Consider the following 24,379-nt stretch of genomic DNA (forward strand, 5'->3'; position numbering starts at 1 on the left):
CAACATACAATAAGCACTCCACTCTCTGATTATTCTATTCACAAAGGTCCGCTGACATTGATTGCTCCACAGCCTTTTGCTCCTGTCTCGAAATGGAACTCAAGTAAACTTTTCCCCAGTTGTTCTCCAGCATGAATTAAAAGCAAGGAAGTAAACTTGTCTGCCTTGTGTTATCTCAGCATTTCTATAGCAGTAGCTCTCCCAGACAGGCATGACAGGATATTGATGGGCCCCTTCCCTCCAGTCCCCCTTTCGCTAAACCATCATTCCCCCCGCAAACCCAGCACACACCCCCTCTACCCTGTCCCAGCCTGCACACCCATCCCTCTCTGCAGGACAAAGAGTTCAAACCCCCGGCGGAGGGGAGCTGTCTGGCTCACTGTCAGCTGTCCTCCTCCCCCACGAGACTGCAGAGTTCAGATGTTAGAAGGGGTGATTGAAAATAAAACCAAACTCAAACAGAGGGATCCTGCTCTTCTGTGCGCCAGGGCTGTTAACATAAGTGAGTGGCTGTCATGCATTTTGTTAGCATCAACACTTTTCTTTGGGCTGCCCTGCGGAGAAGGATGGCTTGTCGCAGGGAGGAGATAGTTGTCAAGGCCGTGTTCTTGCCCTGAGGATGGAGACTAGCAGGAGCCCTTCTGCTTGCCTGCTTCATTTCTAAAAGATGCAGGGAAGGTTGAGGATGATGGGGGGTGTAGTGCTGCTTTTGGAGCAGACTGGTTCCTGCAGATCTGAGCGGCGGAGTGGAAAAAAGCACTTTTTATCAAAGCTTCACTTCAGACAGCACTTGGCGACTAGTCATTTTTACAGAGGACCCCGTGGCCTGGGCAGGGAAACGTGGCCACATCAATGTGCAAGGGGCAGCAGAGTTAACGGGCCAGACGGGAAAAGGGGAGGGAATGCAGTCCATCAGCGCTCGAGGAGATGTCTTGGTTGGCAGGTGCAACTAAGTGGGACTCCCGTTCCACTGTGACTGATGGGAAATCTGTCTCTTAATCGCCTCATGCAAAAAGGAAATCAACAACATTAACACCTTGTAGAGCAGAACACTGTCAGATTGCCTCCTTGCTCTTTCTCTTGCTCCTGAAGAGTAATTGTTTGCCTGTTTACCTGTGGAATGTTCCAAACAGGTGTTTTTGGACCGTTTCACCTCTTTCCCAGTCTTTTGTTGCTCCTTTCCCAACTCGTCTGAAACGTGCTGCTACATCAACTTTCCAACTTTTTTGGAATCAGTGAACACACGCTGTCATCTTCCAAATATAGAAGTAATTACAGGAGAGATTTGGATTTTGTGTTTTTAATCTTCCTATTGATTTGATGTGGTCACATGCACCAATCAGAGTTTAACAACATTCAAATTGGTGGCTTGTTTGGTGACTGTCAGTCAGATCTGATCAAAGTGCTCCCATCCTGAAGCAGATCAGATGAGTTTAAACTATTAATCAAAAATGCAAAATTCAGCTTTGACTGTTGCTTATTTGGTGATGAATATTTAATGTGACAGAGCAATTTGTTAGATTAGGAACCAGGTGGTTTGATGTCTTTGATGTCAGATTAACACATCAGTTCATATGACATGTTGTCCGACTGCCATAGCTGCTCTGAGCGGCCACATTCGACGGTGGCGTGGAAAACCTGCCATCATGCAGACAGAAGTAAAAAGTTCAAATCCTGCCTTACTTTCTCACTTCCACTCACCTGGGCAGCCGCTGCAGAAGTGGGCGTGAATGTCGGGTTTTCTGTTTTGGGAAGTTGTAAAAATAGTCAGACACAGCCCTCCCAATTCCAACATCAGAGAGGTAAGAAGGGGAGGGGGCTTTCAGACACTGTTCGACCATCCAGCGAGCGCTTCCATTGAAGTATGACACTTTTAATCTCCCTTAGCTTTTTTCTGATTGTCACTCATCTTTCCCCCTTAATTTTACATATTTCTGTCTCACCCCCCCCCCCCAACACCCCCAATTCCTGTCCTGTCTTCATCCCCGCTTGCTTTGATGCTCTTCCCCATTTTTTTTTTTATCTCTTTTCCCCTGCCTCATTCCCTCGGGCCCCATCTGTCTGAACTCTGTCCATTTCCACTGCTGACCTCATAAAGACGAAAGTAAGAGGATTCCACTCTCTACGGTGTCAAACAAAATCACACTGCAGCCCTATATAGGATAAAGAGCTTAGATATTAAACATATTACGGCTTCAAGAAACACATATACTTCATGCGATGTCCACCCTGTGGTCGTAAGCTTTTTCTTGATTTATGCTTGCCTCCACAGCGTCAATGTGACTCTCATCTAGAAAATACAAAAGCTCATGTGTCTCTGTCACCACAGAGTCTGGCAGATCATTTATTTATTCATGAGGAAGCGCGGCATTATAGATAGAATTTAAAAAAAAAAAAAAAAAAAAACCTTCGTAAGAATAAATGTGTGTCCTGCAAATGTATGAGTGAGATGTATTTTCTGCCAAGAGGCTGATGGGAGGGTTTTTTGTTTGTTTTCCGATACAGCAATTTAATGAAAAACTCAAAGACCAGACCGGTAATCCCTGACAACAGCCACGCAATCCCCGATTTGTGATGTTGAGCATGCTGCATTGTAAACAAATCCAGGCAGCATACCAAGGCAGCAAACACCGAAAAGATCTATTAAGCTGTGCAAGGTCATTGCCCTTGAGAACATAGCGGTTTTCCCCTGACTTGTATGGAACAACTATCCTTTTAAAACCAAACGAAATAAATAGCCGAGGAGTTTTTTTGTTCATTGTGAAGAGATGGAGATGAGCGTACGAACGTAGGTGATTTTTAGAGATGTAAAACTGAAAGTCCCATTTGTGCAGAACAAGAGCAGAGTTCTGGTACTTTCCCCGCCGTCAAGAAGTTATTGTAGCAGCTCAGAATTGGATTTGAGCTCAAAACAATTCATCTCTGCCACCGTGACCCTTGGGTGAACTGTGTCTGTCGAGAAGACGCTCCTTCACTCGAAGTGTGCGGCGCAGATTATTTTCAGCGGCGGCGGTGTCATTACGGGTTCGGTTTGATTTGTTTTGTTAATGCTCACCTCGGCCGAGGAAACATGAGCCAGAGCTTGTTTCTCCCTGTATGTTGCAGACTGGGAGTGCATGTGTCCCATCAGAGAAGCCCTGCGTGTCTGTTAGTGGTCTGACACTCTGACTCACTGAGAATCGGATACTCCTAAAGGAATGACTGCGGTTACCCCGTCTAGTTTCCTGCCGCGCACACACACATTCACACAAACACACATGCTCTCAGTCTGTCATACTCGTCTCTCTTACATATTACCCACCGAGCTCCCTTTATTCCACCGCTCTTGTCATCACATCAACGCCATTCTCCTTTGCACTTTAATTTCGACACCCTTCCCCCCTGCATTCAGCATTTGTAATCAATGTTATTTATTGTGATCGAGATTAACTTGGCCTAATCGACACAGACCGCCCACCCAGAGAGAAACGCTAAACGTGCCTGTCTCTATTAAGTGCCTCCTAATGAAAATTCAGTGAGTAAGTTGATGAGTGGAGCGACTCCATGGGCATACTACAGCGAGAGTGATGTGGAGGTTTTTTAAAGCAGGCTGCCACGGATTTGATCGAGGATGCACGGTTTCATAACTGATGTACATGCTAGTTATTGATCTGGAAATGCAAGGTGGTGTTGGGTTATTGTGCTGCAGCATAGCAGCGACCTGTTTTTATTCTTTCAGCAGAGATGATCTCATGTTAGAATCACTCATCTTTCTTTCTTATATATATTTTTTTCTTTCTTCTAAAAGTAAGAGCCCACAAGGGACCAGTGAGAGAAGATTGTCACTCATGAGAAAGCTGGTAGGTAGGATTTTAGGATTTCGCTGCCAGTTGGAAGCTTAGGCCAGATGAGTTTCCCAGGAAGATTGGAGCACACTTGCGCGCACACACACACACACACACACACACACACACACACACACAAATGCTCACACATAGATACACGCGTGTGTGCGCGCAGACCACTTGAGCTGCCGGCTGACAGTGATTATAAACCTTGGGAATATCTCCCACGTGTGGCCTCACGCAGCTATCAAGAGCTGCACGCTATGCGCCCTAACCTCCTGATCCTTGGTCCGCCGTTGCCATGGTGACAATCAGTCGTTACAACCCCCACCCCCTCCACCACCACCACCTCATCCCTCCCTTCACTCCCACCACTCAGATGTGACTTGTCAAGGACTGTTTGGGTGCACTCACATGTGGTTTAGCAGGCCAGGAGCCCAGCATTTCTCCTGCAGGGGTACAATAGAGCCAATCAGTGAAATAGACCGGCTCCACCAGACGCCACTTATTATTAGCATTACCTCCTTGGCACTCCCATATGCATCTGTGGAACTACCTATTTATTTGTACCTCTTGATAAGAGTGCACACTTCAACGTGCTGGAACAAACGAGGCACAAGGGTTCAGCCAAGTAGTCTCTGTATGTTGAAACCAAGAGGAAACCGTGTTAGCTACGTGTGCTTTCAGGCTCCAACGACGGCCGGAGAAAAACACAACAGGAATCCATTTGGCCACAGCTAATTCTGCAATGCACTCTAGTTGCCTTCCATTGACTGATGCGAGTGATTGTGGAGTACAGTTAGACCCACACGGTTGTGAACAGCTGACGGGGGAACATACAGAGATGAAACGCTACATGCTCTGAAATGCGGTTTCCCTGCAATTTTGCTGTAGTGCAGCCCCAGGAGACTATTATGTGCTCTCTGAAATGCGGTAAATTTCGCACAAGGGAGGAGGGAAAAAGCGTGCCGTGCCGAATGTTAAAGTTTTTGTGAGAACCTGCGATAGATGCGGAGGTTTCCGGGATCGTTTGCCCCGCTGCAGAGCTGTTCTTTTGGGAATGTGGAGGAGGCTTTGATGTGGTTGTATTTCCAAAGAGGTGGATCTGCTGTTTCTGTTTTACCCTTGTTGTTCGTCATGTCATTAGGGAAATCATTTGTAGATGTTCTCGAATAATTTTAGCTCTAAGCTCCCATGTCAGATGTTTCTTGCTAGGCTATATCTTATCTCCCCTGAGGGCCTGTTTAACAATTAGTTGCTATAGAGCAAGAGCAGCATGCAAAACGCTCCTGCATTAAAATATTATTCAATAGCACCCATTCTTTACAGGAAAAGCCGTATTTGTGGTATCATTACAGCACTTCAGACACTAGGTCTCTTCTTTTTATTGTTCATTATGGCAGCCAGCTGGTGGATCTGACTCTGAAGCCTGTACTGTGTTAATCCACAAACTGTTGCACGAATGCCACAATAATGAGCCGCGTTGTTTAGCCTTTATCATCGCACAAATACTTTTTTCCCACTTTAGCGATTACCATCAGCAAGCGAGACAAAGAGATGGAGACACTGACAAGTGAGGCAGCCTCCCGCTCAAGCACTCAAACGAGAAAATGTATTTAATTAGTTTAAAGACAGCAGGGGTGATCATGACATCAGCAACTTGGGAAGTTGAGTGCCGACTTTACTTTCCTCTGTTATTTGATGAATACTGTGGAAGAACAAAGAACCACCCATTTCCCCCATCTGACTGTGCCATCCTTTTGATTTGGGTCTAATTGGGTGCACGTTAGCCTCTGGTACAACAGATACAACTAATTAGGCTCTTGTGCGTGTAATTAAAACGATGTACCATGGCCAAGTTTCCAGCAGGGTATGTGTTTAACAAAAGCAATTAAGAAATTTATCACCTGAAAAGATCCTTTATCCGTTCTTATCTGAACATCGGGCCCGTCTCTGTTTGTTTTTGAAGACAAAGGGAAGCCTGTCCTTTGCCACCATCCTCTGCGACTGAAACGGACTCGTTGGTGGCTTTGGAGCTGTGGAGAATTAGGTTTGATCCAGGGAGGCTGGCACTTATCAGGAGTGTTGTGATACGGAGGGCTCAGTATCCTCCTCGGAGATTCCTCTTCCTATTCCCTGACTCTCTTTATATTCTCCACTCCTCCCTTCTCCCCTCCCTCACCATTAAGCCCCGTATTAAAGATTCATATGGCACCTACAGTGTATTCAGAATACACTAGGCCCCCTCCTGCTGCTCTCCTCTTCCTCCTTGTTCATTCTGCCCTCTACCTTCTCCCCTCACCCGTTACCCACCCCACCCCCCCCATATCAGTGAATTCCCACTAATAAGGATACTTAGAGTAAATCCTCCCAACTCCTCTTTCCACAGCGGATTAACGTTCTCACCCTCGGCGAAGAGAACAATCGGCTGAGAGGGGCAAAACAAAAGGCCTCCTTGTTGGTGATGTGCTGTTTTGGATCCTGGAGCTTGTTTTCTGTCTTTCTCGCTATCACCCTCTTTTTCTTCTCTCCTCTGCCTGAGAGAGACGGCCACTCATCCTTTCTGTCTCCCTTACCTCTTCCAGGGCTCTTTTCTCTCCATCTTCCACGTTTTCTCTCTGCCTTGAGCTCTCATTTCTCATTACCAGATACGCCATCCATGCACATATGCCCCTCTGACCACTTATGGATTTGTTTTCCATTAATAAATTCCTAAGTCTGACTGAAGTTAATGCCGTCCTTCAGACTGAACTCAATCTTAACAACTGATACTAGCAATTTCTGCTGAAGTAGATACAAGTTCCCCGAGGGCAAAATATCTTCCCCCATCACTTTCCTCATGCATTCCCCTCAGTAAAAACCAATAGGAGCGACAACAAAGTTCATATAAATGATAAATAGAGTTGATGCAGGCGTTTATCCCTCCTCTGTCTTAACTCACTCCATCACATGTAGAAATGAGGCAGCTCACACTAGCCCCACCGGAGTCTTCTAGCAATTAGGCAAGTGCCAGAAAAACACATTAATCTAGCTATTATATCTAGCCTTGTTAATTTATAGTTGGGTTGAAGAAGCTCACTCATTAATTGGCTGTGTTGGATGACACACAGCGAAATTACATTTGCATAGATCATTTTTAAATTGCCACCCAACATCCAGCTGGGAGCAATGCTGAGAATAAACCCTTTGGTTTTAAGTGTTTGCTTGTTTGACGGTTGACAGTTTAGTGATGAGAGAGAGCGGGCATGGAGAAAAGGTGTCTGAGAGAAGTCTGTGGGAGCTGCAGGGCGTTTTTAAGCTGCGCTTTGCGGTAGCCATCTCGCCCACGTCTCCATACAAGCGGAGAAATTGGCTGTACTCAGCAGACCAGGACGGAGATAGCGAGTGGCGGGGGGCAGAGGGGGTGGCAGAACGGGCACCCAAGCAGGAGGAGAGGGGAGGGCAGGAGGGGAGAGTCAATTCCAAAAGGACTCTTGAGTTTCATTCCAAAAATTGAATCGTCAATTTCCATTCAGCCGACCACTCTGCAGGATTGGAAATGAATGAGTGTCAAGGCGCTGGTTGTCCTGGAAATAGAGGTTAGCCCTGGAGTGAAATTCAACAGCGACAGTGTGGGTGGGCCGGGAGGGAGGAGTGGATAAGTGGTAGAGGGGAAAGAAAGGTGGACTGGAATCAAAAGTGAAATTGAACACAGGGCCTGACCTTGGCGTGCTCCGTTTTGCGATGGCCCGGCCGATAATTCCTCCGGCTGGAGCTGCACAGACTGGCAGCTTTGGTGTGACCGAGTCCGAGAGAAGGGACGGCTGTAATTATCAGCAGAAGGCTCAGGAGATAAAGAGACTGAAATGTAGGCTTCACTGCCAGACATCAGCACTATCTCACACTCGGACTTAACGCTTGTCATAGGCCGGTGCGTGTGAGCGTGTGCACGAGGGTGACCACGTCTTTTGCAGGAGCGTGCTGTGTGCGTCCGTGTTACCCCGCTGCCTACATAAACCCAGACTTTGATGTTTGGCCCCCTCCACCCCACCACAGCTGAAGTCTGGATGTGACAGAATGTCAGCGCACTCACCTGACATGAAAGACACAGTGGCACCTTTAGAGACGAGGTGCAGATGCTATCGCTGACACGCCTCAGCTACGCCACACAACCGGCCCCCTAATGCCACCCTGCTGCTTATCAGGCCATCTGCAACCTGATTAAAGCAGCTTATTTCTAGGCGATGGGGGGCTAATTCCCTCTGACCTTTGTGTGTCTGCATTTTGATTAGAAATGGTGATCACACGAGGACTGAGCAATTAATAAAAAATTAAATCAAAAATAGAATGTAATCTTAGCCATCAGGATGTGGAGGTATGCTATACTTGTACCTCACCGGCGGTGGAGGAGGATGAGGACACAGATCCTTCTAATGCAGAAATTAAGACTTTTCATAGTATTATATATCAGTTATGCAATGTTCTGGACGAATACTTGGTTCTGATTGGCTGCATGATGTCCATTTACTCCTGATAATGGATAGTATTTCCAGTAAAACTGTTCACCAAGCTAAATGCATGTGCTGGGTATATTTAAAATGAGTGACCATAGCGTTGGGGATGCAGCCCCCGTTTGCAATTTATTGCAACACATTAACTAGCTAACATCTAGTTGCAACAATGAGTGACTTTCACCTTTCTTTTACCGTATTTGGAGACCCTGACAGCTCTGATGAGTGGGATGTAGCCGAAGAAAGAGAAATTGAAAAAGAAATGTCACAAGACTGCACAGGAACTGTATGGGACTGATAATTATTGCTCCAGGTGTTAATCAAATCCTCAGGTGTTACCAAGGAAACTGAGTTATGGCTTGTGGGTATCTTTAGATTTTGACTGCAAAACACATGAAAGTATACATTATGGTTTAAATACTTCATGTCCTGTTAGGAAGTTTACTCTCTAACAGTGATATGATGATGACTGTAAAGACATTTCTGTCTATAATTGGATCCTCAGTATGTTTAACCTGGCCTCTGTCAAAACAGCCAACTTTAGCAAAAGGCACATTACTGCCCTGAAATTCTGACTTGATTTTAGAAAATATTTGAGTATTATCCACTGAATACAGTCCAGACTATCCTTTCCACACTGGTGAGAACATAGGAGGTTAGGGCTCAATTATAGACTAAAATTACATGATAAGAAGGAGATTTCTGCAGGGAACAACTGTAGCATAATTGAAAATGATGTGGTGGTGGAGGAAGTATTCAGATCTTTTATGTATGTAAAACTGTACATATACTGCCTTACAATTCAGTCTTACATTAAAAATGTTACTTGAGTGAAAGCATGCAAGTATAATTAGAAAAATGTACTTTAAGGATTAGAAGCAAAAGTACGTTATGCAGAAAACTGGCTCCTGTGACTGTTATACTACATTATATCTATATAATCAATTATTATCACTCATGCATTCATTTAAAAGCAGGATTTTACGGTTATATAAACTATTTTGTATAAGAACGCAACTGATGATGATTTTGTTTTCGGGTCTGTCCCAACCCCCAAAACATCTGAGGACTTCAGGATCTTGAGGGAAATTCTTCAAATTTGGCACAAACTGATTAGAAGTTTGTGGTCAAAGGTCGAAGTTCACTGTGACATCAGAAAACTCGCTTTTGAAACATAATTCAAGAATTCATACACTAATTATGACGAAAGTTCACAGAAATATCTCATAGGATAAAATGCTGAAGTGATGAGATTTTATATCCAAAGGGTCAAACGTACACTTCACTGTGACGTCATAATGTTGTGCAGAAACACTTTTCCGGCCATTATTCAGCACCATCACTCAGGAGCAGAAGGGCAGATTGTGACCATGTTTCACATTTGGTCAGATATTGAAGCGGTGACACTAATCTTAGGTGTCCACCTTGAAACTGTGCTGACTGTTTAGATCTTCTGTGCCGCAGAGTTGAGGATGTGTGTGAAGCATTTTACAATCTGTAGCTTCTTTGCAGCAGCATCCATATTTGAGGCATTGTGGTCTGCCACAGGCTCATGGGTTCTGCAGACATTGAGCTTCGGGTGATTGTTGTTGCACCATGTGATGAAGCTCTCTGTCAGTCCTCTGTACTCCTCTGTGGAAATAGTCTGTAAGTGAAGACAGCATGTTTCTCACTGGAATTTCATTCATGTCAACATAGTGATAGCTTCCATTAGCCGAAACATACACTTAATACCTTTTATTAAATTCCTTGTAGTCTTGACTTTGTATGTACATGCGTCCGGACAGACATGGATGGAAGCGCAGCTTGACTGGTTGGTGGAGGCAAACAACTGCAAGGCCAGTTTTCATTATGGATGAATCTGTTGATTATGTTCTTGATTATTTCATGATTGTTTGGTTTGTAAAGAAATAAGAAACTGTGAGAAATGCATATAAAAATTACCCAGAACTCTGGGTAGTGATGGCATCATCAAAATGCTTATTTCGTCCAACCAACAGTCCAAACCTGAAAATAATTAAAAAAAAAAAAAAAAAAATCAACACTGTTGAGAGTAAATGCAGCAAATCTTCACATCTAAGAAGCTGGAACCATGAAATATTTGGCATCTTTACCTGAATATAAGTTGAATGATTATAAAAGTACTTGTCAACTGAACTTGTACTGTTTGGTACTTAAGTTTATAATAATACATCATATTTTGTAAGATCATCGTATGTTTTTTATCTAAGTAAAATCTTCGTTTGTCAACTAGTAGCTACAGCTGTCAGATAAATGCTTTGAGGTGCTTGTACTTTACTTGAGTAAATGTACTTAGTTACATTCCACCATTGTTCGTCACATTCGCCACCCCTCAGCACTAAAGGGTTTGATACCGAGCCGGGGGAATAATATCCCTCAGCCTCAAAGCGTCGCACAGGTGGCTTTAATGTGTGTATGTGTTTGTGTGTGTGATTGTGTGAAATGGCTCCAGCCTTTTAAGCATCTCACTAATACGCAGAGTCCATTTTTCCAGGATTACAGGTGGTGGTGGTGGTGGTGGTGGGAGGCTGCTCTACGTGCCGCTCATGCCAATAGGCATCCATCAACAATCACTGCAGCTCCAGCTCCTTATAGCAGCCCCCTGGGGAACAGAGCAATCATGGCCGAGAAATGGCTGTAGGCTGGACGGGATTTTGGGACTCTTTGTGATTTTTATTTTTTTCCAACACTTCGTTGTGGTCAGTGTGTGTGTGCCTGCGTGTGTGCGTACGCATGTGTTTGTGTAAGATTCAGGCAATGAAGTGTATGAAGGCATGTGTCTATCTAGTAAAGCTAGAACAGCTAGTCCATAGGCATTAAATTAATTCAGCAACTAGTTTAGTTAATTGATTAATCGTTCATTTTTCAAGCAAGCACGCCAAATGTTATCTGGGTCCAGTTTCTCAGACATGTGAATTTGCTTCTGTTCTGTATTTTATTTTCTAATGGTTTTTTTTTTTTTTTTCGTTTTTGGACTGCTGCCTGAGTAAAAGAGGCAATTTGAGGACGTCATCATGGGAGATTGTGATGACCATTGTTTCCCTATTTTTCCTATTAGTGTAAACAATGAATTGATTAGTTGCAATCTTAATCTGCAAATAGAGCGATTATGAAAATAGTCAGTCGTTGCAGCTCTATTATCTGGTGTATAGGTGTATGAAGAGCTACATACAGTGTACAGTATGTGTGCATACACATTGTCATAGTTTTCTTTGACCAATTGTCTAAAACATTTGCAATGATATAAAACAGAAAATAGCAAATTCTCACATTTGAAGAGCTGGAACAAGTAAATGTTTGCCAAGTGTAGTCCATTTTATTTCTATATCCCAAAATCCCAAATTTTCATGAAAGGCTTTAAAGTTTATACAACATGCAGCATCCTCTATCTTTAGACCATGATTCAGTACACAAAAAAGTCCCAACCTCCAAAAAAAAAAACAAAAAAACCCTCCAGCAGAGGAAAAAATGTCTAATCGATCTTCTAATAGTTTGAGCACTAACCCACACACGCTCAACATCCCTTTCTTGCTTCTCTTCTCTTTCAGAGTCACATCCAAAATAACACATTCTGTCTCTCACACTTGCGCACACAAACACCTCTCTACCTGTCAGACAGTCTGAACACTTTGGTCGTAGCAGGGACACCACCAGGGAGTCGAGCGAGGCTGGCAGCCTGAGTGGCAGCGCCGCTGATCATCTCTATGATTTCAGACTTAATTAACCTGGGCGTCGCGCCACACGTCCACCGGCCCGTCAGCGGTGAGTGCCGGTTCACTATCTCCTTTGAGATCTTCGCAATGACAGCAGGAGAAAGATGAGGAAAAGGGGCGAGACGAGACAGATGGGAACTTGTACCACCAGCATCGCATAACTTAACCCGCTATTAAAGGATAATTCCAGTTTGTCACAACTTGGGTCTTATTTTCATAGTTTTGGCCATGATTTCTATCGGTTATTACAGCGTTGTACTTGTCAAAGTAACTGCTGAGATCTGGGAAGATGGTGATGTCACGAATAGCACAGAGGTCAGAGCAATCAGAAGTTCAGACAGGTTATAAACAGTTACCAGCATCGCTTTGTGTGGAGGTAAAACTGAAAGTGGGCACCCTTGAAGTGTTCGTAATAATCCCTCATTGCACAGAAAACTGTGCTGAACAGCGAGGGTCAGAGTTGAACCAGGAAATCGGTCTATAAACTGTGATGGTTTTTACAACAGAGACTTCAGGTAATGATTTTACCGTGCACGCTTTCTTTCTCTGCTAAAGAGCAACATCGACAGGCGAACCTGCTGCTCGTTTAAACCCGCCTGACTTTAGTCACGTTTAGAGCTGCAGCTTAGAATTGTTTTCCTCATAAACTGATCTGCTAATTATTAATTGTTTGGTTTGTAAAATGTCTGAAAACAGTGAAAAATCTTCATGGCAACTTCCCAGAGCCCAGTCGCTTGTTTTGTCCAACAAACAGTCCAAAAAATCCAGTTTTCTGTCATAAAGTAATAATAAAAAAAAAAAAACTAGCTGGAAGTAATTAATTTAGGCATTTTTGCTTAAGATGAACAAATAATTATCAGAACAGTTGCAGATTAACTTTCTGTTCATCAAATTAATTGTTTCAGCTGTAGTCATGCTGTCACATTCCCATGCCTCAATGATTAGCCCGATGAGAACTATTACTGCTGACAGGAACAAGATCCAAGTTCTAATGAACTCTGATTATCCTTTGAGTTAAAGCTGGAACCCAAACCGTCTGTTTGCATCTTTCTGGCTTCCACACAAGCTCTTTGAGTGTAATTCAAAAAAGAGCCCATGAATCTAACGTGGCTGCGAGCTAACCCTCAACAGTTTGTCGCGCAACAAAACCTCGAGCAAAACCTCAGTTGCCCCCCTGCTCGCTCGCTCGCTCCCCCGAGGCCTGACTCAGACTGTCTGCCTCGCCGTCCGTCTGAGCTCTGAGAACGCGGAAGTGCAGACTCAACCATCTCGACGGCAGGAGGGGGAGGCTGGTGTACCCACAAGGGCCTGCGCTGTATTCCCACAACCAACAAGGAATTTAAAAATACCTCGGCTTTGCTGTTTCTCATGCAAAGAGGGAGAGAGGCAAGACAGAAGATTGATCGTTGACAGCGCTCTCGCTTTCTTTTAATCTTTCTCTATCCTTTTCTTTGACTTATTTCCTTCTTTGGCTTTTTCTTGCAGCCTACTGTGTGCAAAGAAATCCTCTCTCTTTCTCACGTTTCCTCCTTTCTCTCCTTCCCCTCGTCTTCCGTCGTCCTGTCCGTCTGGCCATCTCATTTAAGTCAGTGACATTTGATGTGAAGTGGCGCAGGCCCGAGAGCTTACAGCCACTGACTCATAAAAACACACATGCGCATGGAGGACTTGATGTGGCGGGAAAGGTCAGGCCTACTCTCTGAGGGCCTAATCACCCACTCTCATTGAGTGGCTCGCTCACTCGGTCACACTTGATTGAGTGTGTGTGTGTGTGTGTGTGTGTGTGTGTGTGTGTGTGTGTGTGTGTGTGTGTGTGTGTGTGTGAGAGAGAGAGAGAAATCAGGGGTGTGTCTTAGTTGATGTATGTAGGCGAGCGAGCGTGAGAAGGATAGATTGCGCCTCGAGAGCGGCGATTGGTGTGCGAGAGTGCGTCTATCAGAAAATGTCCGTTCCTGACTTGTGAACGTACGATTAGCAGATGACCGCTTTGGGTCAGGTGATACACAAACGCATGCAAACACGCACACACACGCACACAATCCTCTTGCCCGAACATGTGGTGTAATCAGCGGCCTTATCAGGGGAACTGTGGGGCTGTAACAGGCTCATTAACTTCTCCCTGAGCCTTTTTTAGAACGAGAGAATTGGCCAAGACGAGTGGGCCACACTTCTCTGTACCCCCTCTTAATACAGTCTATTCTGCTCTCATTTTTTGCAGTAAGTGATTGCGCACGTGTGTGCATGTATGCATGACGTTCCTCTTTACCTCAGACCTTGTCCTCTCTCATGTTTCTGTTCTTACTCCCTCATTAGTGAACCCTCAGCGCTGCCGATTCTAGCTTAGTTTAGAGCAGCCGCTTGCAGAGCAGGGCAGCAGGGATTAAGTATTAAAGAGCCTCAGCTGCTCTGGGGCTCCTGTAGCTCAGCGTTCGGCCACCGAGGCCTGATAATGGTGTTTGTTTAGCCATTAGTCAGGCCCTGCTTAGCAGCTCTCTCCCCTCTGGCTGCAGAAACACTGATAGATGATGGATGAAGATTGTAAGGGCTGGTGGATTGAGGGATGAGTGTTGTGGAGTGGTTTCAATAACATCAAGAACATTTGGTGGAAGTGTGTGACACTAAGGAGAAGTGGCGGAGGTAATCCAAGCAAATGTTTTTTTTTTCTTTTTTTTAATTAATATTTGTGAGAGAGGGAGGAAGTTCGAAGGTGCTCTTGTGCTTTGAGTCGAGGTTTTGTGTGGAGGCATACACACGTTTTATCAGTCCACCCTTCCTGTGATTAGTTCTCGTCGTCCGACTAATTAAAAAGTAGCCCAGTCTATTTCCTTCTGCACGGCCAGCGGAAAGCACTGCTTCTCGCTGGAAGCTATTTAATTTTATGAGGTATTTTTTGCAGCTAATTTAGCCATTACCTTTTAAGCCCCAAACGTGACCTTTTCTCCATATGCTGAGGAGAGCTGGCTAATCTTTAGGCCATTACCTGATAGCTGTTAGTCATTACCAAAAGCTGGTATCTTTCTGCGCCTCAGACGACGCTTATATCCACGCCATGACAATGCTCAGTCACCATCCACACTCTGACTCATCTTGACAAGTGAACGGCACCTGCCAGCTTGCACAAAGGACCTATTGAGACTCAGTCAGTAACGTGTGTGATTGCCCTCCCTCTGTTGCTGTCTCTCGATCATCTCTCATCCCTTGCCTCTGTCACTCACGCAGCTCTCAAAAGTCCGGACAGAACGGGAGAGATTTTGTCTCTCGCAGCTTGTGCGCTTTTCATGCGCGTTCGCTGTCTGTTTAAAGGAATAGTTCAACATTTTATGGGAGCGCGCCTCATGCTTATGCTCCAGGAGTGAGATGAGAAGCTTGATGCCAGTGGCATTTCTGTCTGTCAGGGCTGGAACTGGAAGATACACCTGCCACCAACACCTGTAAAGCTCACTAATTAACATGCTGTAGCTCGTCTGTTTAAGGTGTTCACAAAGGGAAATGTTAAAAAAAAAACATCCTTTTCTTGGTGAACAATAGATGGGTGCAGCTGCTCAGTGTCTTGTGTTTACACTTCCACCAGTAAGCTTATTCTTCAAGGTCATGTAAACGAGAAACCTGATCTCTGTAATCGAGGTAGGAGATTGAAGAAACCCGATATCTGCAGCAGGATATCTCAAGGCGAGCCCCGATTTCTTGTACGCATGTGCAGGACAAGTAAGAGCAGAGCCGGACAGATCATTACGCAAAGCGATGCCTCCTTGTATTTAAAATCATTCCTTAAATTGAACTAACAGCGAGTAATAACAGTCCACATGGGTAATTTTCCTCTGCTCAGCATTTAAATTCAAACACTTTCATGCTGATCTCTGTCTGTTAGCATCTTCCATCACTGCTGTTGAATTAAGTAAGAAATGCTTTTAAAATAATGTTGGTTGGAGGAGAGAAATCTGATTACTGACCTGCTGCATGTATAAGCTAACCAGGTTAATACAGTGCATGGAAGCATGTTCCCTGATTACCAGCATAACCTGATTTCTCTGAGTAAACATGGTCTCTTGGGTGCATGTAATCATACTGAGTGAGGTTCACAAGAGAAGCAGTGTAATTACACTCAAATCACATATAGGTTTGCACACTGACGAGGTTTTGTGCCATGAAGGAGATCAAACCCATGCTCACTGATCTGTCTCTGGCAAGATTTCGCATAGAAGTACATGACAGTTAAAGAACCGGATTAGCAAATTGTAGGTTTTTCATGTTTTTATGTTTGTGAGCTCATTAAACAAACAGGTTACAAAGTGTTAATTACTGAGCTTTTGAGGTGTCGCTACCTGTCTTTTTCCACATTGGACAGAACCAGGCTGGCTCTTTGTCCCTGATTCCAGTGTTTATATTAGGCTGCAACACGTCTCAGCTCCACCTCACTCACAAATCAATCGTTTCATCTCACTCTTGGAAAGAAAGCAAATAAGCAAACATTAACTATTCCTTTTAATGGCAGAGCTGCACACATTGGTTACTTATCCTTGTCCTCTGTTACAGAATTTCCATGCGAGTTACCATAAGAGGGCAGGCGAGTAATCAGTCACCATAAGATCAGTATTCCCCTTGAAACCAAACTAAAGCTGGGCACTGAGACTAAACCACATTACAAGATACCTTCATGGCTCATTGGCGTTTATGCTGGTGAAGTGAAATCATTATAGCCAATAAGGTGTGTAATGGATTCCTTCCCAGCAGTCAGTCTGCCTGCCTGACTTCTTAATTGTGGCTGCATGTGTGTGGGAACGTGAGCGCGTGCTGTATGTAAGTGGAGGGTGAGTACGCGTCTGGAGCGGAGGATCGCCTCAGGGCGATGCACAGATTAGAGAAACTGCCCTCCAACCAGAGGAAGCATGGATTTAAGTCTGTACGTGAGCAAGCAGTGGAACCTGCTGAAGTGCCCTTGAGCAAGACAATGAATCATTACCTGTTCCTTTAAAAAAAAGAGCATGAACTCTGACAGGAGTGAGAGAAAAAGACATTAGTTTCCAAAACGATTCGTCGATTAAGCGATCAGTTGATGGACAGAAAATTAATCGGAAACAATTGTGATAATCAGTTTATCGTTCACGTCATCCATCAGGAAAAAAGTTCCAAACTGCTGCTTCCTGTTTCTCACGTGAAGATTTGCAGTTTTATATTGTTGTACATTGAATCTTTTTTTTTAGACAGACAAAACAAGCAACTTTCAGACCTCACTTTAGGCTCTGGACAATTATGAAGGACATTTCTCACATATTTTCTAGCCTAAATGATGAATCATAGGAAAATTAAGTCATATTCATCGATGATGAAAATAATCTGTGGTTGCGGCCCGTGCTTGTGGATGTGGGCAGCGTTACGGTGCTAGATCTCAGATGCATATCTGTGAGCGAGTCGAGTTGATTAGTGAGCTTGTGTATGCATGCCTGCCCCTACAACTGTTTGTGTGTATTAGCAGCCGTCTGGATGTGGCGGCGATGTCGGAGGAGCCATTGGCTCCTGAAAGTAGCTCTTCTCCGCCAGGCCAGGCCGTTTAATCAGGTTCCCCACATCCGCCAGCTGTGTCCACACAGCAAACAGCCACTCTGTCTCGCTGGAGAGCTGCAACATCCAGCTGGGGGTGGGAGAGGCCAGTTAGCAATGGGAGATCAGCCCAAGCTGCTCCTGCCCAGACACAGAGAGGTTGCATTTGTGTGTTTGTTTGAGAGGCAAACAGAGATTGAGAGATTACAAGAGACACTGAGGTCGGTTTTTGAGAAAGGTGTGAGGCAGAAAAGTCTAGTAGGGAGTGTGTGTGTGTGTGTGTGTGTGTGTGTGTGTGTGTGTGTGTGTGTGTGTGTGTGTGTGTGTGTGTGAGAGAGAGAGAGTATCCCTGCACACATGCACATTTAAATGTGTCATTTGTGTGTGAGTGTGTGTGTGCCTGTAGTTTTGCATTCTCGCTGCTCAAGTGTCCAGCTGGCAGAGAGGAGATAACAGGAGCCTTGAAAATGGTGACGGAGCGGTAAACAGACACACAAACAGCCTATCAGTCCTAATGAGGAAAAGTGCTGTGCCTAAAAGGATGGTGGGGGCGGGTTACGCTCGCACCCCTGACTCGTGGTCATACATCAAAACAGACAAACACACACAGAAGAGGGCGACACATGTAGACACACAAGAGAAACACAAGCACACAGGCGTGAGAACTGGGACACACACACACACACACACACACACACACACGGTCTAATAGGAGAGCAAAGTGTGATTCACTCACTGCTTGGGTCACGGGCCAACTTTAAAGGTGTTAGCATATTTAGGCCAGAGCAGCTGGATCTCGCTGAAATGGACCAGGCCCATCAATCCCCCGCCTGTGCCTGGTGCCCTGAATACAATGGCTGGGCTGGCTGCTTTGGTGAGCGTGGTTCTCCCAGTCAGTCAAATTGAAATAAATGAACTGCCAACCCTGACGGCAGGGTAATTGTTCATATGGAAATTGGATTGCCGTCGTCACACCAACCTCCTATTGCAACTCGTGAGACAATTTCACTGTAAGGATGGGACAAGAGCGTTTGCATGTCAAAAAAAAAAAGAAGCGAGATGGGAGACATGTAGAGAAAGAAAGAGTTCTCCACACTCTCCCACTTCATGTTTCATCTGCAACAATGCCACTTGTTCTGCCTATCTTTCCCCTGATGGTGGCGGGAAAATAAAGAACAGGGATCCACCCTCTTTTCCGGCTCCTTGTATGGCTTCTAACCCACGTTGTCATGTTGCCTTGTACGCACTTTATCAGGCCTATTCGGCACCCTACACACTGCCAGAGACATGGCAAGATTGCTTTGGGCGCGTTAACCCCTCGCTCACCTCTCGTCTCCCCCCTCGTCTCCGCCCAGCCCCGAGGCCTCGGGGGACATGTGAGTAATTTAATAGCACTTCACTTTTATCAGTGTATCGCACTGAAAGCAGCTTCAGTGCGAGACACACATCAATGTCAGACCCTGGCATCTGTCAAAGCCTCTCCTATAAGGAAAGTGCTGAATATGAATGATCACCGTGTGGGGTGATATCCTATTATGTTTTCGGGGTAGGGTGTCTGTTTTTTTTTTTTTGTTTGTTTGTTTTTTATTTATTATATCAGTTTCCTTTCCGTATCTGTTTTAATGAGTGAGAGGAGCACTCATGCTGGTTCAAAACTTGCCAGGTCAGCAGTTGCGGAAGTGTTTGTGTGTGTGATCTAATCGTACATACACACACATCTTCCTCCCCTCCTCCAATAGTTTTCCCTTCTCTCCTTCCTGATCTGTTGGTCCCTCATGCAGGCACCCTCGCTCACTTCTTCTCGACGTGTCGCCCTCGAAAAGGGGGATGCGGTGAGAGGATTGGCCGAGAGACGTTCGGACTGCCATGCTGGGTTTTAGTGCCCCTGTGTCAAAGAAACACAGCGTGGCAGTTTGAAGAGAAGTGTGTCTCTGTGTGGTCGGAGTGGGATTACCTTGTCAGCACTTCAAGCTGCGCCGGTGCACGTATTGGTGCGTGCACATGTATCCCTAAGCCTTTGAGTCTGTGTGTGTTTGTGTGCGCACCTGCCATTTTTCAATTATCTTTCATTCTCCTCTGCTGGGAGCCTCTTTTCCTGTCCAGACATGTCCTAACTTGTGGAGGGAAGGGGAAAGAGATGGCACTACAGTAGTCAAAAATAATAATAAAAAAAAAGGAGTGTGTGTGTGTGGGTGTGATGACTAGCAAGTTGAGAAGGAGGCACACCTTTGTGTGCTATTTTCAAGCCTGTGCATGTAGTACCTCAGCAGTTTTTCTTTATTTTCCCTCCAACCTAAAAACCACGCTTCCTCCGTTACAATCAATGACTCCTGCTGACCAGTGGCCTGATTTTTTTCCACACCCACATTTCACGAAGACCCGCTCAGCTCTGCCTCTGATTGTTAAGTGTTCATCACCTTTTATTTTTGCAGAATATAGATAACAGTGGCACCGACTCACAAAAAAAAGTCAAAGTCCAAAGAAACTATCCGGACTGGCAAGTTAGCAAAACTACTGTCAGCCCTGCCGCATGAAAGCTGCTATATGCAAGAACTGGCCACCTGTCTGATTCATACTCCGAACAAACTGAGCACAGCATATCACCACAAAGTTGGAGTGTCCACCCCTATCATAAGAAATAAGGAAATGCACAGTCCCTCTCACAGGTCTGTCTTTCTTTCAACTACCTTTGAAAGCTATCGCTACATAGCCAGTGTTAGCATTAATGGCCGCTGACTCACCAGGCTGGAGGAAAATTTCAGCTGGTTAGCATGCTAACTTCAGTCGATATAGAATATTTTCTGCTAAAATTCTTACATGTAGCTGTACTGCATCTCCTCTGTGCCACATGTCTGCACTGTACTGAGATGTTATGCTGCTGGAGTTTTTTTTGTACCATTAAACTTTCAATGATCCCAGTAAAGTGTCCTTGTAAAAGTTGAATTTTTCCAGAAGGCAAACATTTTCTGCTGGAGTGAAGGTATCTGAGCAGTCTGACACGGTTCCTTGGTCAGCCATGTTTTTTTTTTTTTTTTCAGCTTGAAAAAAAAGTCTTCATTTACCCAGATAGTCAAGAAGTAGACAGCTTTGTGCAACGGATGAATTTAGGCGTTTATCTGATCTCTGTTAGTTTGATGTAAACTATAATCAAAGTCTGTCTTTGTGAAACCAGCCCCTGATAAGTCCTTTAATCAGCTTTTAATGAAGCCGTAATATAAACGCTCAGTTTAATGATCCCATGTTTAACTTTTCCTTTTTACTGTGACTACACTGAAACACTAAGCGAGGAGTGCAACGGCATTAGTTTAGATTTCTAATTTGAGGTCAGTTCAGCGATGACAATCAGGAAGTTTTAGTTCATCAATTGTGTATTTCTTGGGATCGCATTTTTCAGATGTGCCAGCTTCATTAGCACATGACGCGTTTCATTATTATTTATCCCAGGCCGTTGGAGGCTTCATTAGCTGCAGGCTGATGCAGCACGCAGCCTCTAAATTTAGCAGCTTTTTATTTATTCACAATAGCCACGTGTTGGATGGTATGCCCAGTTGCCATGTTCTCTCAGAGCAGCTTAGAGACGTGTTGAGAAACGAGAGGTGGGCCGGTCTGCGGAGGAATGGGCCTCATTCCACCTGTGTCACCCCCACCAGACGTCTGCCTCTCTTCAGCTCTTTGAAGCCTCTTTAATTCCAGCGTTCAGGATTAAGCCCATGAAAAAAGGATGAAAAGTGATAGAGCGACAGAAGGAGACATCCTAGGAGAGAACAGGCTCCTTTGAAATAAGAATTTCGTTTGCGCTGACCCACAATGCTGCATCTGAAGGAAGCGTTTTTTCTGATCGGGGGCTGGCTATAGGATTTACATGAATAGGAAAGGGACTCTTTGAAGCCATGGATGTAAGTGGAACTAGAGTTTTTTTGAAACCTAAATGAGCGCCTCGAGACATTGTCCTTGCATTGTACATTACAGCGTGAGAAAGTTGCTTTGTCACAGCGTGTTTGATTGGAGGTCAAATGAATCGAGTAATTTTCTGTCTCAGAAACCATTGACATAATCCACCTTTTGTAGAGTCTCTCTGTGCAGCCTGTACCATGGCCGAGTGAAATGATAGAAATATGGATATTACAGTTTTTAGTGGATTCACCGAGGCAGTCATGCTTCGATTACTGTCCATATTTACAATTACACCCAATATTTACACAGTATGGTCTTCATTGCTGTGCACAAAAACAGGAGAAAAAAACTTTTCAGCAAACATCTGTTGTTTAATTTCAGGCATTTTGTTGATGCGCAGACCCACTATGGGTTTAATTAGTATGTACAGGAGCTGCTGATGAAGTTACAAAACACTGGATTTTCCTGCCAGGTGTTTCCTCAATCAGAAAAATTCCACATTAAAGGTCACGTGGCACGCCAGACTACCTGAACCTGTCAAGTCAAAGCTGTTTAACCATAAACAGACGGTCAGGCAGCAGCTGGTTGTGAGGAATGCTGTCTCTAGCTGCTAAGGTCTAGTCACTTAGAAATGTAATCAAATGACTACAAAATGAGAAGTAATGTTAATAAACGCTGCATTAATATACCGTCGCACTTGACAGAACAGAAAAATTAACAAAATGGGTGAAAATGGGAAAACAGACAGGGAGAAAATTTAAAAGAAGAGAATAATTGAAGAAAAAAGGCTTTATTGAGGAAGGTGGGGTATGGCAAAAAATAAAGATGTAAGTCAGTGCTGCTGATATCTCAAATTTCACACCCTCACTGCTCTTTGGAAGTGTCGAACAATGAGCACAAAAATTACATGTCACTTATCACAAGCAGTACATTCAAGCGTTCACTGTATTGTGGCTTACACTGATTTTTTCTGGGTTTTTTTTTTTCATCGTTCGTGCCTTCAGCAGAAACCCAACTGCATTCTAGCTCCAACGTCTTACAAGTAGTTGCCAAAAGGCAGCCCTGCCCCACGTCAGGCTGTGTGAAGCTCACTTTTGCAGAGCAAACTTCCTTAAACCGACACTGCCACAGAGACATGTTCATTTATTTCTGTGATCATTTTAAAGGCCATTTTTCTGTCGCTCTGTGGACTTTTTGCAATCCGCCACGACTCTTTGTCAGTGCAGCTGGACTGGGTTTTGTTTATGCTGTCAACATTTTGAGGCTGCAGGAACATTTTGCAGTTCATGCAGTTTTTGTGATGCCGCTTTGAAAACTCAAGCATAAAAGTGAGCTATTGTGGCGCTTCATAAAGCTGACACATGCTTGTAATTGTCACTCAACCTTTGCTGGTGGATCTGTCTTTGTAATTGAAGTTTTGTCACTTTGCAGCTGAAATTGTTGTTTCTTTTATTTTGTCCACCCCTGCAGTGTGCATCTAAACTCTTTTTTTTTTTTTTTTTTTGTGTCTCCTCCTCTTCATTAAATCTTGACAAAATGCTGACTACCCCTCCCTCTCAATTAAAGCTGTAAAAACCAACCTCACACATTTCTGTCCTGCACAGACAGAGATTTTATTGGACCATTTCAATTTTAATTGAAATATTTAAGGCTATGAATTGAAAAGGGCAGGATACATTTACGCACTGAAATTGGTTGGGGGTCTGGCGGGGTAGGACTGAGGTAGTAAATGTGAAGAAAAATAAAATCAAATTGAGTAGTGGGCACTTAAATGCAAATGGGAGTTGCCAGTGAAATTAACAGGTTCCCCCTGGGCACATGTCTAATCAGTGGTCTCCCCACTTAGTCCAGTGAGGGAAGGCAAGTTAACATAATAAAACACAGCTTTCTGGAAGTTTCATCAGGGGTCTTTCAATTTGACAAATGCGCCTGTGGACTTGACTCACAAAGTGGAATGAGAGGGAGGATGCTATCGAGAGCTGGAAACCACACGCAAACATAGACGCACATTTGCTGTGTGGGCAATAGCTGCTTCAAAGCCACCTGCAGTTCCATATTTACCACAGCCTGGGCAAACAGCAGCGAGCGAGGACTCCGCAGGCACCTGCTGTTAGCCAGTACACGATGCTGTCGTATTTTACAGGGATATTGTGTGATCATGTTTCCTGACACAAAACGGTGTAGTTCCTGAAAGCATTGCGCTTAGAGGTGTTGTTGAAGGGGGGAAAAAAAATGCAAAGTGCAAATGAACTTGGAACAGATCCAAGATTTTCAAATAGGATTTGATTGTGTTATGGTTTGAGATCTAGCTCTCGGCCTTAATCTTTCTTTACCCCCACACAGAGCAGTTTTATTTTTTCACCACCGATCATTTCTGATATTCAAGTCAATTAAATCTAAAATAACACGGCCTTTATAGAACTGGAGCAGGAAGTTGAGTCATATGCAAACAGCTACATTACACGCCCTTAGCTTCAGGCAGTTTTTTTTTAGTAGTTTTACCCAATAACCTAAATCTCTATCTTGATATGCTTTTTATGTGTCACTCTTGAAGGATCAGTACACCCAAACTACAGAAAACAAATATGTTTTCTCACTTTTACCCCTTTGGCTTGTAGCCATGTAAGTTTGGCCAAGTTTAGAGATATCCATCTCTCCGATTTCTGCATCAGAGATGGAGATGAATGGAATTTTATTTATGCCGCTTAAAAGAATTAAAAAATGGCAGTTCATTGCAGAGACAAGTAATCTCAAATCCTGGCCAGAAAAAGCCAAATTATCTGCATGGTTACATAACTAATGTTAAAGGCACCTGAGGGAACATGTTGTAAATTTAGCCACATTTTGGGAAATATACTTTCATTTTGTTGTTGAGAGTAAGATGATAAGATCAATACCA

The 24,379-nt window shown here is 44.2% G+C and overlaps 1 protein-coding gene across 1 annotated transcript in view; it reads left to right on the forward strand.

Annotated features, from left to right (window-relative positions):
* The window catches only part of plxnb2b (plexin b2b), a 121,518-nt gene that overhangs the window by 51,295 nt on the left and 45,844 nt on the right, over positions 1-24,379 (forward strand). The window lies entirely within an intron of this gene.

This window comes from Chaetodon auriga, chromosome 6, assembly GCF_051107435.1.
Source record: "Chaetodon auriga isolate fChaAug3 chromosome 6, fChaAug3.hap1, whole genome shotgun sequence".
In the NCBI taxonomy this organism is placed as follows: Eukaryota; Metazoa; Chordata; class Actinopteri; order Chaetodontiformes; family Chaetodontidae; genus Chaetodon; species Chaetodon auriga.